The sequence below is a fragment of the Acinonyx jubatus genome, chromosome C1, assembly GCF_027475565.1.
Source record: "Acinonyx jubatus isolate Ajub_Pintada_27869175 chromosome C1, VMU_Ajub_asm_v1.0, whole genome shotgun sequence".
NCBI classification, from domain to species: Eukaryota; Metazoa; Chordata; class Mammalia; order Carnivora; family Felidae; genus Acinonyx; species Acinonyx jubatus.
This window is the reverse complement of record NC_069381.1, coordinates 182,681,143-182,696,711: the sequence shown is the minus strand read 5'-3', so window position 1 is coordinate 182,696,711 and position 15,569 is coordinate 182,681,143. Positions and strand designations below refer to the sequence as shown.

General features: G+C 38.7%; 1 protein-coding gene across 5 annotated transcripts in view; it reads left to right on the top strand.

Annotated features, from left to right (window-relative positions):
• Positions 1 to 15,569, top strand: part of LOC113597531 (uncharacterized) — a 204,589-nt gene that overhangs the window by 82,035 nt on the left and 106,985 nt on the right. The window lies entirely within an intron of this gene.

Genomic DNA, 15,569 nt, shown 5'->3' with positions numbered 1-15,569 from the left:
TCTGAGTGTGATCCAACTATTTGTTGCAAAGATGGTAGAGATGAGGCCCCTTCTCCAGTCAGAGTAAGGTATGTATATTGGCTTTGAGGAAATAGGACTATTTGTAACATTACCTGTTGGGGGGTAGAGGAGAGAGAAACCATGCTTGGATATTTTGTTAATGAATGACATTAGCATTGACAAAAAAATTTCCAATCGTACTCTGTGAAATGTTAAAACCGATATAATTCTCAAAGATATTTAGAGTAAGTGATTGGTATATGAAATTATGAGAGAGAGATGTATTGACTGTTAGGAAATTTAATTTTTATGAAATCAGCATTATGAAGAAATGTAATCTGATTCATTCCTGCAGAATTCCCAGTAGGAGGAGGCCCAGCTTCGGGAGTTGAAATGTTTCATTATGTACATGTGTGGGAAAAAGATGAAATGTGGTTTCCGTGTGCTGATTTTCCGTAAAACGTCTATTAGTATGAAAGTACACAGACTAGGCAGCAAAACCCCCAAACCACGGCTGTCTGGGAGAAAGTGAACTCAGCAGGATATCTCTGATGGATACTGACATCATGAGTAATAAGTTTGAAAGTAGCAAGAAAAAGCAATGACAGTAAAATAATGTTGAAGTAGTAGCTAAGGAATTGTCATATGCTGAAGATGAGGTCAGCCTTTTATCCCCCATCAATCTCTAGTCAACTTTGCTTTTAGAAATGTAAGGTTCCCCCCAAATGAAGAAATTGCAAACCTAAGCTTTTTATACCAATGCTAATTTAACCAAGTTGTCCGTCTTATAACATAAACTATAATTAGAGCAGGGCTATTTATGTAACATGAGCTACACCATCCCTGAAGCAGGGAAAAGCAGGACATTTGCCCCTGGGCTCTAGAGTAACAGGGCACTAGAGTGGCAATGTCAGTCCCAGTCACTTGGGAAGCTGGAAATGGAAGAAAGAGGTGCTATCAACAGGTTATACCAAAAAAGGTATACATAATGCTCCAAAGCCTGTCAAATCCACATTGTCATGAGACACACAAGTATCTTTGCCCTTCCCAATTCCAAGGCTGTTTGTCACTTTTTAGTGACCTTATTCCCTTATCAAGACTGTTGTTGAGATTAATTTGAATCAGATGTTAGCCTAACTCTGCCAGGTGTGTATTTGAGGAGGAAGGGATGGGCACACAGTATGATTTACTCCTGTCTTCCTGACCCTGAGGCTTGGCATTGAATTGCAACCTCTGTTGAAATGGCCTTGGAAGTGACCTCCAAGACCTTTTACTGCTGTTGATATTTAGTTATCAAGTGTGCTTTCCTTTTTCTGTTGAAATGTTGGAAGGTCTGGGTTCTTCTTAACTATTCTAGAAAAAGTGTCCTTCAAATACTTTTAGAGTAGATAAAAGTATTTGCTTGTAGCTCAGATAGCTCTGTTATATACAAATAAACATATAAATAAATAAATAAATAAATAAATAAATAAATAACTTTCTTTTAGAAAATTCTGGAGTTGATAATGAGCAATATTGGTACTATTTTTAAATAAAATAAAGGAAATTCCTTGGAATGAAATTGGCTAAAGGATAGAACCTTCAAAAATGAGGCTTTTGCTTTGCTTGATTAACATGCTCCTCTAATAACTTAGGCATTGGAGCCAGCCCATATGTGATGAGCTGCAGTGTTACTATAGACTCTCAAGACTTGGCCTTGGGAAAAGAGACCACTAGTGCCACTGGGGGCTCAAATGCCAGGGATTGAATGGCGTCCAAACAATGACTTTTCCTCATGAAGGGAAAATTGAGATAGTTTGCAATGTAGAGCGTTTTGAAGACCAAGAAGCTACAGAAACCTCAGAAACCTTTCAATACACGGCTTACAGTGTCCTTGGGATCAATCTTCTTATGTATCTCCTAATTACATAGAAGCTCAAGTTAAAAAGTTGGCGAGTGATCCGGGAATTGGTACTATGGGGAGTGTGTTAATTGGATTTACACTCCAAGTGTGTAAGAACTGTGCTGAATATGCCATAAAAGAAAGTATTGAGGAAGTTTAGAAGGTACTGGGAGGTATTTTCATGTGATCCAATCTAAGGCTTCCCTAAAATGTTAAGGAAAATAACAATCACTACAAAGTTTTCTTTTGGCCAATGAGGATAAAAGGAAGATACAAAGAGCTTGGTTGTAGCTGTGTATTGGAAAATTGGAAGCATTTTCTGTTCAACAAAAACAGGTGTTTATAGATTGTCAATAATCACCCGATGGTATTTCTAGTTGTCATCTTGTTTCATGAGAACCTAACTCTGTATCAAGTTTATGCACTTGTGTACTTTAGAAGCCATCCTGAATCAGCTGGATAAAATGGCTGTGGATGCTGAACTACCTTTAATTATTGTGAACAAACTAAAAATGGATTCAATTTAACTGAATTAATTCAGTTCATTTCCTGAACTCTTTATTCCTGAGTGTTGTATTCAACTCTCAGTTTTCAAGCAATCATTTTTTTCTTAAATGTACACTTTGAAAGATCAAGTACTGGGACACCTGGGTCACTCAGTCAGTTATGCATTGACTCTTGATTTTGGCTTGGTCATGATCTGACAGTCCTGAGATCAAGCCCTGTCAGATCAGGCAATGCACTGGGCATTGAGTCTACTTGATTCTCTCTCTCCCTCTGCCCCTCCCATTTGCACATGCATATCCCTCTGTCAAAACAAACAAAAACAAAATAAAACAAAATAAAAACCAAAAGATTACACTAAATGACTAAAGCATTAGGGGGAGAATTAGAAAATACAATTCCTTTTTCAAAGCATGATTGTCCTTTTTTGCCGTCCCACTTTTATAATGACCTGTTGTTCAATCTAGAGGTAACTCCAACAGCCAGATTTGTCTAGTTTTTTAATGTTTATATAGGGAGATGGAATGGTGGTATTGGGCATGACTTCAAGGAATTGTGTTTATCTTTTTTGGAATTTAAATGGAAAGTCTAAAAGTTTAGGGAATGTATTGCTTTTGAGTGAAGAGAAGGGTATTAGTGGAAGAATTTCATTTGAAAGAAATAAAAATATGTAGCCTCTTTGTGAACTAAAAGAAGCCACTTGTTGATTCTGGCAATTTTATGTAAATCTTTAGTATTTATATTGCTTTAGTACAAGATGATTTCTCTCCATGAGGCACAAGGAAACAAATTTTTCCATAGATTTTTTTAGCAAGAAAGATTGTTGTATTGTTGTCTAGGAAGAACATGTAATATGAATTTATTTAATGAATAAAAAAATAAAAAAGGTTGAACTTAATCTCCTTATAAGATTTAGTCACCTATCCTTATGTTTTTTACTTGCATTTGACTCTTGAATATGATCACATTAATTTTACTCCAGAATTGTGATTCTGTGAGTGTTTTCTCTTCACTGTCAATATAAATACCACAAAGATAGAGAAATGCTGGAGTAGGTATGGTTTTAAGTCATAAAGAAGTTTAGTTGCTATAGTGAAGAGAGTAAATGCTGTCCATTTAGATCCAGTGGGCCAATTCCTCCATCTGTGAGATGAGAGCTGAGAAGCAGAAACAGTTCATTCTTCTCTTACTTTGGCAAAGGCCATGTGGCCTAGTAGGGGGAGAGCACTGGTCAATGGATTAGAGGACTTGGGTTCTGCTCTTTGTTCTCACCTTCCATGTAGCCACAGTTCCATTACCTATTGAGTAGGGAAAATAGTTCTCGCCTTGATGGAGGGCTGTATTCTGAGGGAATAAAACAGAAGTACTTGGTAGACCTGTAATGTACAAATGAAATGTATTATTCATACTCTTTCCAGATCTCTTGTAGAAGTTTGGTTTAGTTGTTGCATCAGTGTTAAACAGATGAGAGAGGGTAAAAGCACATGATGCCACTGAGTCATTTGGAGTTGTAGGAGTTGAGAGATTTGCCAGTTATGTGGATTAGCTTCTTCAGGTTCCTATCACTGCATTCCAGACCACTGGCTTCGAGCAAGGCCTATTGAAAACCAAACGTCTATTTAATGGGTACAGAGTTCCAGTTTTGGAAGTTGAAAAAATTCTGGAGGTGGATGGTGGGGATGGTTGCACAGCAATGTGAATCTTAAGTGCCACTGAACTATATACTTAGAAATCGTTAAAATGGTAAATTTTATGCTGTGTATATTTTACCACAATTAATTACTAAAAAGTGTATATTAATTTCAGAAAAGTTAAAAAAACAAGCATGTGAATAATTTCACTAAGCCTACACTTTCTAAATAAAATGTTGGCAATTTTCTAATATCTGTTACAGTATACAAACGTGAGACCTGTTTTTCCCTTTTAATCTATTATTATGGACCCTGCAACTACATATGAAATTTAGTTAATGGTGTAAAATAGAGCTAATTAAATTTGGCCTTTGATTCAGCTATTTAAAAAAGGGTAACTTACTATTTTCCTTAAATAATTTTCAAAACCAACACCATCATACTTCTTACCTCTTGTTCATATTCTAGTTCCCCTTTTCCTTCTATTTTCTCTCTTCTCCCCCCTTCTGCCTTGCTCCATCGTGGTTCTTTAAAAAATTTGAAACAGCTGTACGTTCCCGAAGGTTGATCCTATGGTTGGATACAGTATGTATCACCAGCTTTTCCTATGCAGGAACTGGTGGAAGTAGCTGGGATGGATCTGTAACAACTAAGGATTATCAAATTGGATTGAGAAAATCTGACAAAATGAGCTAGGAAGTACCCTGACTCATACTAACCTTTTCTCTTATTGGCCTCCTAAAACCAAACTGATGGTTCATGCAAATGTTTCCGCAGTATTTTTCTTTTCATCGGACCACAAAGTGGACATTGTATGGAGTGTGGCTTCATAGCTCCTCTGACCTCTGGCTCCTGCCAGATGGCTTTGCCCATGACTTGTGCCTGTTGCAAATGGAACAAAATCCATGTGGACGAATAGATTTTACAGTCTATCATCTCTTTGGTGTTTTTGCTCTTTCCCACTTTAAACTTCAACGTTCAGTTTCTTAAGAAGAGAGACAAGGAAAGCAAAAAGCTAGGTTCCGAGGGTGATAAGGACTTTTGCCGTTGTTATTGCGCAGTGGGTTGTCATTTGTTTCCAACCTGAATTTGGGCTCGACTCAACAGTAAATAAAAACTACTTTCAGCATAAAGGGCAGAGGGTGGGCAAAATAAAATATAACTGCAAAATAAAACAAAATGGGGGAGGGTGATATTTTCATTCCTCAACATAATGAAAAGCCTTGCTCTATAATTGGTTTGTACTGTCTTGGAAGTGGCGTCCACGGCCCACAAAGGACCACTCTATGAGAGATCTGCAAGGAATTTATCATTCCCTCTGGCTGAGCCAAAGCAGGCTTGATATACAATTTTGTTTAGTATAAATATTCTCATGTTACTGTTTACTCTGTGGGGATATGAGGATCTCACTGACAGGGTACGTGCTCCACTGCCTTGCTTTTAAAAGGCATTTATTTGACTCTGTTTGTACTTGCCCAGAAACTTCAGAGAACAGCCCAGGAACTTGTTTGATAAGCATCCAGACCATGCTCCCGGAATATGTCGTGCTCGAGGGGTTAGAAAAGCTTATTGTTTTAAGCAGGCCTGCATATGGCTTCGTAGGATCCCATTTTTCATAAGTAGGAACAATTAGGGCAGAATTAGAATACTTCTCTAGGGTATAAGGAGCAGCCCTGGTGAGTGTGGTTCTGTTGGACTCACTCTGACATTGGGTAACTCGGCCACTTCTTTTGTCCCTGTTTGCAGCATTTTGAGGCAAATTAGTTTGTTGTAAATTAAGGTGTGAGTCAGAGACCTCAGCACGGAATAAATTTCTCTCTGTAAAGGTGTAGTGTGCGCATCGTCCAGCTATTGTCTCTCAGCCACACGCCCCTCCTTCCGTGCACTTCTTTATACCACTGGGATTCTGCACACCGAATTTCTTCTTGGCCAGCTGGTTTCCTGTTAGGCTGCCCATTTCCTGCCAGTATGGGGTGCTGGATGGGGAGGCTGTGGAGCTGGAGGAGGAGAGGGACTTTCTCTTCCCTATTTGCTTCCCACCGCGGCAGTGGCTCTCGAACTGACAGGGGCTCCCCGTTCCAGGACACTTTTTTTCTGACACTTTCAGAACTGGCCTCTTCCTGTTCCATAGAAGCCCCTGCAAGGGCTCTCCTCTAGCTTCTAGGCTCTGAGAACCCCAGGCTCCCCTGTTCCTTCAGCCTTACGGCCTGCTGCTTCCTGTCGTTGTATCGCGGGGTTACCATTTTCTGTCTTTTCCTCTTTTTGTTTTCCAACAATTTTGGTTGACCAATTTTTTATGTTATCTCTTTTGAAATACTTAATGCAGTTACTGTTTTCCTGACTGGATCCTATCAGAAATAAATCTATCAGCAGACTGAATTGAAGGAAGGGAGAATAAGGCAGGAAATATTCAGTGTAAATATAGTTTTATTGAAAACAACCCATTGATGGTTACTTGCCTTTTTTTTGACATTAGCATTTTATTCTCATAATTTCAATGTTTTCTTTATTGTTGAATCCTATGTTCCCTTTGACAGTCTTGTTATTCCTTCAGCTAACAGGGAGACTGAATATTGACCTGCATTAAGGGTGCAAAATATCATGGTAGACTATTGGGTGTAGTTTTCCAATGAATGTCTTTGATGTGGTAGCTTATTCCTCAATTAAAAATGTAGACTAATATAATTTTTAAAATTAAATTCTTTTCAATTATGATATTTATGTGTCTTTCCTTTTGTAACCATCTTCCCTTGCCAGGTAAATGCTGTTTTTTAGCTGATGGTAGGCTCTCAGCCAAATAACTTTCCCAAACCTTCTGGGTAGCATCCTACTAGCTTTTCTTAATAGAAAGGAAGTCACTGCAGCCAGTCACTGTTTCCTAACTTCTTAGGTACTTACATCTTCATGAAGACCAACTTCTTTGGAAAAAGTAATCATTGTTATTGATGTAGTCTAGTAAGGACCTACTACTGTAAAACTATATTGTGTCCAGTAAGTATAATGAATTTGTGGTAATTGTCCCAAAATTATGTTTAATAGTTCATCTTCCTTTATGATATCCACACCAATATTTCACAAGGATTAAAGGAAGATAAAATAGCAACATGCAGGAAAAGAAGTCTTTAGTGAGCCCTGAGCTCTGTTAGCGTCATTAATTGTGACTACCTTCTACTGAATTCCTAGGAGGTGTCAGGTACTATTATATGATTTCACAACAACTCTCTGGAGTAAATGACTGTAAAGTAATAAAATTCTCCAAGTTCCTTTTAGCTCCCTGGGTCAACCAGGATCCTTTTCCTACCATATCCCATATCCTGTAGATTTATACCACTGCTCTAACCCTAAACAGTTCCCATGGACTCCAGGCTTCTCCTCCTGGTCCTGGTCAGCTTTTGTCTTTAGTTTTTTTGTGATCCAGTTAGATTCGTACATCCAGGAGGTTGATCCTCCCCTTTTGTGGTATTTCTATGGGATAGTCCACCACAGAATCCTGAAATTTCCTCCAGACCTTAGACCTCTTTCCAATATTTCTCTACTCTTCTCATTTAAAATTTCATCCAGCTCTGTCTTTTACACAATTAGAATATACTGAATTCTTTCTCATTTGTTCCTTCCTGCATCTGGAAGATCCATCAGCATCTGGTCTCATAGCTTCCTCCCCTGGACTGTCACTGTATCCTGTGCAGGAGTGTGCTACTAGGCACAACCCTGCCTCCTCAAGCGAGGAAGCAGAGGAGGAAGCCCCACACCCTCAGACTTCTCCCAGCTGAATTTCCAAAATTGAGGCACAAAACTTACTCCAATTAATTAGGAGATTCCTGAAATTGCTCCCACTGTCCTCAAATAGTCAAGTCAGTCACAGGACCTAAAATGGTCCCCTTCAGTGTTTAACTCAGGGAGAAAAATTGCCACCAGATGGTGCCAAAACTGCAGCTAGGACCAGGTGGATTTGAGTGTGCCCCCAGTACCCTAGCACTCCTGGCTGCCTGACTGTAGAGAGTCACTTGGGTTATTTTGGTTTGAATTCACTTCCCCACATTTTATGCAATGATGTTTTTTGGACTGGACACATTGAGTTGTGGCAGGGGTTTATTCATCTCTTATTTGTCTTGTTGACTACACTGTACAGTCTTTTGGGCTTCATTCACAGCATTTACTGAGCACCTACTATGTTTTAGTGGTGCAGATTTACCATGATGCGAATGAAATGTAAGCTACAGATGCCCTCACTTGAATGAAGCCCTTGTAAGGCCTTGGACAGGTCCTGGTAATAAGCTCATAAGGTCATATGATTTTGTAACACTGGCAAACATATGATGTGTTTGCCACAGTTTGTTCAAACTGGTGTCTCTTCCCAATTATACTTCTCCATTAAACTTCCTCTCATGACAGGTGGTATTAGAGTGACCAGGGTCAGCTTCGTGGGCTTGCAGCCTGTGCAACCGCACAGGTTCCTGTGCATGGTTTATATGCTCTGCTGTCACTGAAATTCTGAATAATTTTTAAGAAGAGGACCCCCATTTTCATTTGTACTGGGTCCCACAAATTATGTAGCTGATTCTGGGAGTCGCCATGGGCATTTTCAGACCCGGTTAAAGGGGAAGTTGAGCTGGGGATAATTTGGATTTAGCGGATATACGTATAGGTCCATAGTTACTTCCATACATAGTTAAGTCAGTGCCAACTTCTCCAGTGTAGGAATGGCTTCCAGAAATCCTCTCACCCACTGTGATGGCTCACCACAAAGCTGGGCAAGAGGATTGTCACAAATGAATGTGTCCTCTGGTGCTAGCACCAGAAATATGTAAGTTGTGGAGGGAAAACAAGGTTCAGGAGGTATGGAGCTAGAAGCTAGTCTCTGGAAAATCTTTCCCATTTTTAGTAGCATAAAACTGTAAGCAAAGGATGTGGTTCTTAATAATGCCCATCTAAAACAGAAACTGTCTTGCAGAAGTATACATGTTGATGTAGTATATGCAGTTGTAAATACACTAGGTTATTTGCTTTTTTCATGATAATCATATAAAATAGAACTCAAAATTCCTAGTTTTTTGGGGGGGGGCGGGGAACAGATCTCTGGTAAAACTAAAAAGAGTAAGTGTGTCCGTGTGGGACGTTGCATTCCAAATGTTAATAATTATAAACAGATTTCTATCAACCATTCTAGAAAAAAGAATGAATTTGCTTTATATTCTCTCTATATAAATGGCAATTCATTGTTATTTGAATAGGTGATCAAAGAGTATGCAGCCATAAAAGTGGAAACATGTAGAAAAGTATTATAGAGATAATTAGTAAACATGCCATGTTATTTTTTCAGGAATTTGCAATAATGATAATAATTCTCTGATTTTAAAAATGCATAATTTATTTTAATTTATTTTCTCATTCTAAATTCACTTATGAGCTTAGTTTTTAATTTTCATTTGTTTATTTTTGAGGTATGATTGACATGACATTGTTAGTTTCACTTATATAATATATTGATTTGATGTTTGTATGTATTGTAAAATGATCGATGCAACAAGCCCAGTAACATCTGTCACCATACAATTATTTTTCTTCAAGATGGCACCCAAATTTGTATAGGTTTCAGGCCTCACAGAACCTAGGTCTGCACCTGTGTGCCGAATGCATTTGACTCATACATTATCTTATTTAATCCTCACAACATCCATCTGATATTGGTATTATTTCTGTACCACAGGTTCAGAAACCAAGGTTCAGAGAGATTAAGTAACTTCCTTGAAGTCATATAGCTAGTAAGTTGTAGGACCAGGTTTAGGTCTGGCCTTTCTCAAGTTCATGCTTTTTACACATTGCTCTCTAGTTTCTGGAACAATGAGACATTTCCTTAGAAAAGTCTTCAGAGACCACCAGGTTAGATTATATGTTCCATCTTTTCTTTCATAGGCCATATCACAATTATTTAATTATTATTTTTTAATGTTTATTTTTGAGAGACAGAGAGAGAGAGTGAGTGAGTGAGTGGGCGAGGGGCAGAGAGAGAGGGAGATGCAGAATCCGAAGCAGGCTCCAGGCTCTGAGCTGTCAGCACAGAGCCTGATGCAGGGTTTGAACTCGTGAACCGTGAGATCATGACCTGAGCCGAAGTCAGACCCTTAACCAACTGAGCTACCCAGGCGCCCCTACAGTTATTTAATTATTAAAGAGAATGTCATCAGTATGCTTCAGCCTCCGTGGAGGAAGCTGTTTTGTTTATTACATGGGGGCTCAGCACGTATAGTCAGTGAATTAGTTCCTTTACGTTGCCTGATTTTCAGAGGCACCTTAGAAGAGCTTTTTGCTCCAAACCTCTTTTCACCTTTCTTCCTCCCAGGCAGAGGTGGTGTCTGGAAACACAAAACATTAGGTTCAGGATGAATCCCTGAGGGTGTTAGGGTTGTGCAGTTGGTCATGGAGAGATGTTACTGTTGGTTCATTCGCACCTTCATATGGATGTCTGGTGCCTCGAATGGGTACCCATTTCCAAGGTGGTGGGGGTAGTGGCCATTCGTGCCATAAGTGCGTCCATTTCATGGTTTTGTATTTTTGTAAACTGAGTCATCTTAAAATGGGGGAACACCTGTATCCAATTTTCCCTGGAATGTGCAACTTAGTTCTCTTATACTCCCCATTTCAGATGAGGTTTTCTAGATGACACCATCTGGGAAATGTCACTTTGATTAAAGTAAATATGCAACACAGTTAACACTGGGAGCCCATTTGAATTTCCCTAAGTAGCCACATCTTACAGAAGCAGAAGGCAAGCAGATCTGTGGACTGGGAGAGCTTGAGAGTGTTGCATTCCACGCTTTGGTGTCAGTCGAATGGCAGTGTGTGGCCGACTGAGCTCTGAAGGGTTTTGTGTATTTTTCTTTTCTTACCATTGGGCAAACTTTTTTTTTTCTCTTTCAGTTTATTTTGACACTAAGAAGAAAATATATAAAAATAAAAAACTTAGCTTTATGATTGCCAAGTTTTTCTTCCCAACTAAGAAACCAGTTGTTGAAAAATAAGATGAATGGTATCCTTTGTTTTATTTTTGGTGTAGCACATTAGGGCACTGCCACTGGAATGAGGCCAGATTCCCCAGGCAGGAGGGAGCATTGGCTGAAAGGAGACGTAGAGATCTGGGGGGAAAAGGGTCAGGTGGGTGTGTCAGGATTTCCTCTCGTTCTCCAAAACATCTCTTTCCTTTCTCAAATGCCCACCCCTCCTACCTTTCAGTCATTCTTTGTGTTTCTAGCACTTGCTACTGATGGGGATGTCATCTATTTGTAAGAAAACACCATTGGGTACAATGTGGTGCTTTCAGCTTTTACATTGTGGTTTTCCCAACTTCCACAGCTACTGACTTATTTGACTGTGGGATCATGTATGGTCAAGGGCAAGAGTGAGTTGTTAATGTGTAAGCAAGCCCTACAACTGTTAGCATTATTCTTCCTTTATTGTTGTCTTGTCACCAAGTGGTTTGGGAGAGCCAAGGGGCAGAGTCTTAACTTCCTTGTTCTTCAAGTCAGCCTCAGAGCAGTCCCTTCTGATCTCTCTCTGCCACCCACATGCTGGAATTAAGAGGAAGAGGTGGGTGGGAAGGGTCACATTTTCAAGGAAGTAAGGGAAACATCTCAGAATGCTTTAAAGCATCCACATGCTTCCTAAGAAGTTAAATCTAAAATTGCTCTGTGGACATGAGTAAACTGTAACTCAGCAGAACCTGTAGCACTTCCCCAATTCAGAAGGAAGTCTCTGAAAACTTTACGTACCTTGGCTTGTGTACCTAACTCATTTATTATAAATTTTGTTTGCAAGGGTATTTTCCTTGCTAGACTGTGAGCTCTTTAAGCACAGAGACTGCTTTGTTCACCTTGGTAATTCCGATGTCTGGCATCAGAAAATTTTTGTTGAATAAATTAATGTGCAAATAACTGAATCCAGAGCCCTGGTGTTGGGTCAGAACCAGACGACTCTCTAGGCGTAGATAGTTTAATCACTTATCAACTGACCTGAGGTTTTGTTGCATGAAGTTGACTTACACTGAGGGGATGCATTTAAAGAAGGAACTGTTTGGAACTTCTAGGGAGCACAGAGTTTGGCTCCGCTTATGTGCGCTGTTGGGGAAACGAGGTGGAGACACCAAAATTCTTCATAAAGACAGGCAATAAAATGACTCCAGAATGCAAACACCTGACTCTCACTTCCCATGGAAACATTAGCAGAGGATGAAGTGTTAGCTTGAGTGCTCACACCTCTTCCTGTCGTCTTTACTATTAAATTCTGGCTGTCTTTTAAATGCCCCACGATCCACTTGTAAACTCTTTAAGCAAAAATGATGCCAGGTTCTGTTCTGTGGCTACCAGATTGGAGCTTTCTCTCCCTGCTTTATTCAGTTAATTGAGCTGTGCTGGAAGGTTCAGTAATTTATTCTATGGAGTCTTTCTGTACAAACAATCCCAGGCTGAGGGAAAGAGACTTAGCTGAATCTTTCAAACACTTGAGATGCAGAATTCATGTTTTGGAAAACACCAGTGAGTCACTGTCCTCAAATGTCATCAATAAAAGACAGTCTCCATCATCAGCTTTTCATTAACTGAGCTCAGAGTTGCCTCCTTTTATTGGTTTTTACATGTTTATAGTATCTCATTCTTTCCTTGATTCTGGATTTTCACACCATATGGCCACATCTTTAAGTCATTTTTCAGCTGCTCTATTAAATAGTAAAATGAGATTCAGAACAGATTTCTTTGATTTTAAAATAGCATTTTGGGTGTGTGACTTTTTAGTAAATAAAAAAAGAATTAAAGCATTCAAAAGCATGAAATTTCAGGTATTCCTACCCAGACAGTGGAAGATGTAGCTTTCTACTTACTTCGAGTAAATACATGTTTACCTCGTGCAATTTCACCTGTGGTATCAATTGATTCATTCATCTGCATATTGAAATTCGTTTCTACTTAAATAAGATTTAGCCTGACTATTGCTAATGAACATAGATTGAAAATGAAATTGAGATCAGTATATCTTTCATAACTATTCAATATTATATTCTCATTAAAAATAATCGCTGCATCTTATGAGCATCAATAATGCTCTATTGCTGTAATTGTGGTTGTGATCCTAATATTTAATAAAAGGAAATGTAGCATTTGTTTATGTTTTATTTCTTGTTTCTGGAATATTTAGTGTCAGTTCTTGAGAAGTGGCAAAGGAGGGAGTGTTACTGCTAACATTTAGAGGTCACCGTGTGGAGTTGGTCAATGAGGGCTTAAAGCATATAGTCCTGCAATTTAATACAGTCTACTTTATAAAGGATTAGGAATTTAAAGACTGTTAAATATTTACTGCCTGTTTTCTGAGCCAGAAAAGGCGTTTTGGTGTAAGCAGATTTTTTTTTAAATTTTTTTTATTAAAAAAATTTTTTTTAACGTTTATTTATTTTTGAGAGAAAGAGACAGAGCATTAGGGGGAGAGGGACCGAGTGAGAGGGAGACACAGAATTGGAAGCAGGCTCCAGGCTCTGAGTTGTCAGCACAGAGCCCGATGCGGGGCTCAAACTCATGAACCGTGAGATCATGACCTGAGCCAAAGTTGGCTGCCCAACCGACTGAGCCACCCAGGCACCCCAGAATTTTTTTTTTTTAAAGATAATACTTAACAAAAGGAAACCACTGCATGAACAAATTTTGTAATATGAGTAAATTTGCCATTGATCCAGACTTTAGCAGCAGGGACTGTGTCAATCACAATGAATCAGCTTATGAGTATGTGATCTGAAATCTTCAATTACCCATTAAAATCAACATCGACTTGAAGAAATGACTGACCTAGAGTGGATTGTTTAAAGTTAAAAGCAAGTGCACTCAACATCCAAAAGGTCAATAGTCTCTTAATTGTAATTCAATAAAGTCAATTTTAAGTAGTATATAATTTGTGAGTGTTATAAATACAGTTCACATATTTTAACTCCAATGACGGTACTATTTGCTAGAGAAATATGCTTCAGTTGAGGATAAGTCCATGAATGAGTGTATTTGGATTATTATTGAATTTTTTAGTTCATTATTTAATATGATACATAGGAAAGTAGCAATGTGAAGCAACATTCTAAATAATTCAGATAAAATTTTGCTTTTCCTGATTTATTTGATCATCCTGATTTGGTCATCGTTTTTATTGTCACCATGACAAACTTACACAAGATTTTAAAATAGCAGTAACAAAAGAGTAAAAAGCCATTTTTAATCCTATTTAAAATTTTAAAATCACATAATTTAAAATCACTTCTGCATGTTCTGTTGTATTCTTTTCATAACATAAATCTCTGGAAGAGATTGAAGATACCTCCCAAAATGTTGTGTACCATTTCTTGAAATGGAGATTGACAATGGAGATTGTCTTTAAGGCCAAAATTAAGAGGGCTGCATGTTTTCCACAAAGCAAAAATCGTCACCTCTCAGCATTCACTAAGCACCTAAAAGTAAGTGGTGGTAGAGAATTCTATAAACATGGTACTTTTCCCCTCAAAACTTGAAATTAAGGGAACTGGCACTTATCCAAACAAGTAAAAGAAGTCCGAATGACAGTGTGATATAGACAAGTGCACTGACAGATCAGAGGAACATGCATTCCTCAAACTGCATTGTCATTTTCAGCCTGCAGGTATACAGAGGGTCTCCCTCTTTGAAGGAGATCCAACAGGGGATTTGGAAGACATGCCAGTCTCCTGGTGTTTCCAGATCATTACCTGGCAGGAGGCAGCTTATTCTTCTCACAAAAGTATTTATTCAGTAACCGTTTATTGAGGATCTATTGTGTGTCAGGTGGTGTTCTAAGAAATAGGGCTACAGATAAAATAAGACCCCTGCCCTCAGGGAGCTTGCTGCCTAATGATAGTCTACAAATCAACAAGTAAATAGAAAAATTCTCAGAAGATGCTAAGCACCACATAGAGATATAAAGCAGAGTAAGGAGATGGGATTATTTTTTAATCCTGTTTAAAGATCAGGTCTGAGGGGCTCCTGCTCCTACTGGTTCAGTCAGTAGAGCATGCAGCTCCTGATACCAGGGTCATGAGTTCAAGCCCCATGTTGGGCGTAGAGCTTACTTTAAAAAAAGAGAAAAAGAAAAAGAAAAAGAAAAAAAATCAAGCCTGGAATGCATTTACTTTTTTTGTAAGGTGGTCAGAGAAGGCCTTATTGATAAGATGCCTTTTGAGCAGAGACAGGGCAGAAAGAACAGAATTCGCTTATATGGGAGGAAAGGCAAGCAGTAAGACAACCAGAATAAAGCAGGTAAAACCTTCACCTCTAGCCACCTTGTATTCAGCGATCATGTTTGACATAGCATACCAAGTAGGTAAGAGACAATTTACGAGAGTATTCTCTGGTGCATACCATCTTGGAAAAGCAGTGTTTTCATCTACCATTTATTAAGTACCTTGTATGGCAGGCGTTGGGTTGGGCATTTTGCAACAGTCCAAAGTTTTTATGATGTCCTTTCTCTAATAAGGAAATTGATGCTTTAACTGAAGTTAAGTGACTTGCTCAGGCCCA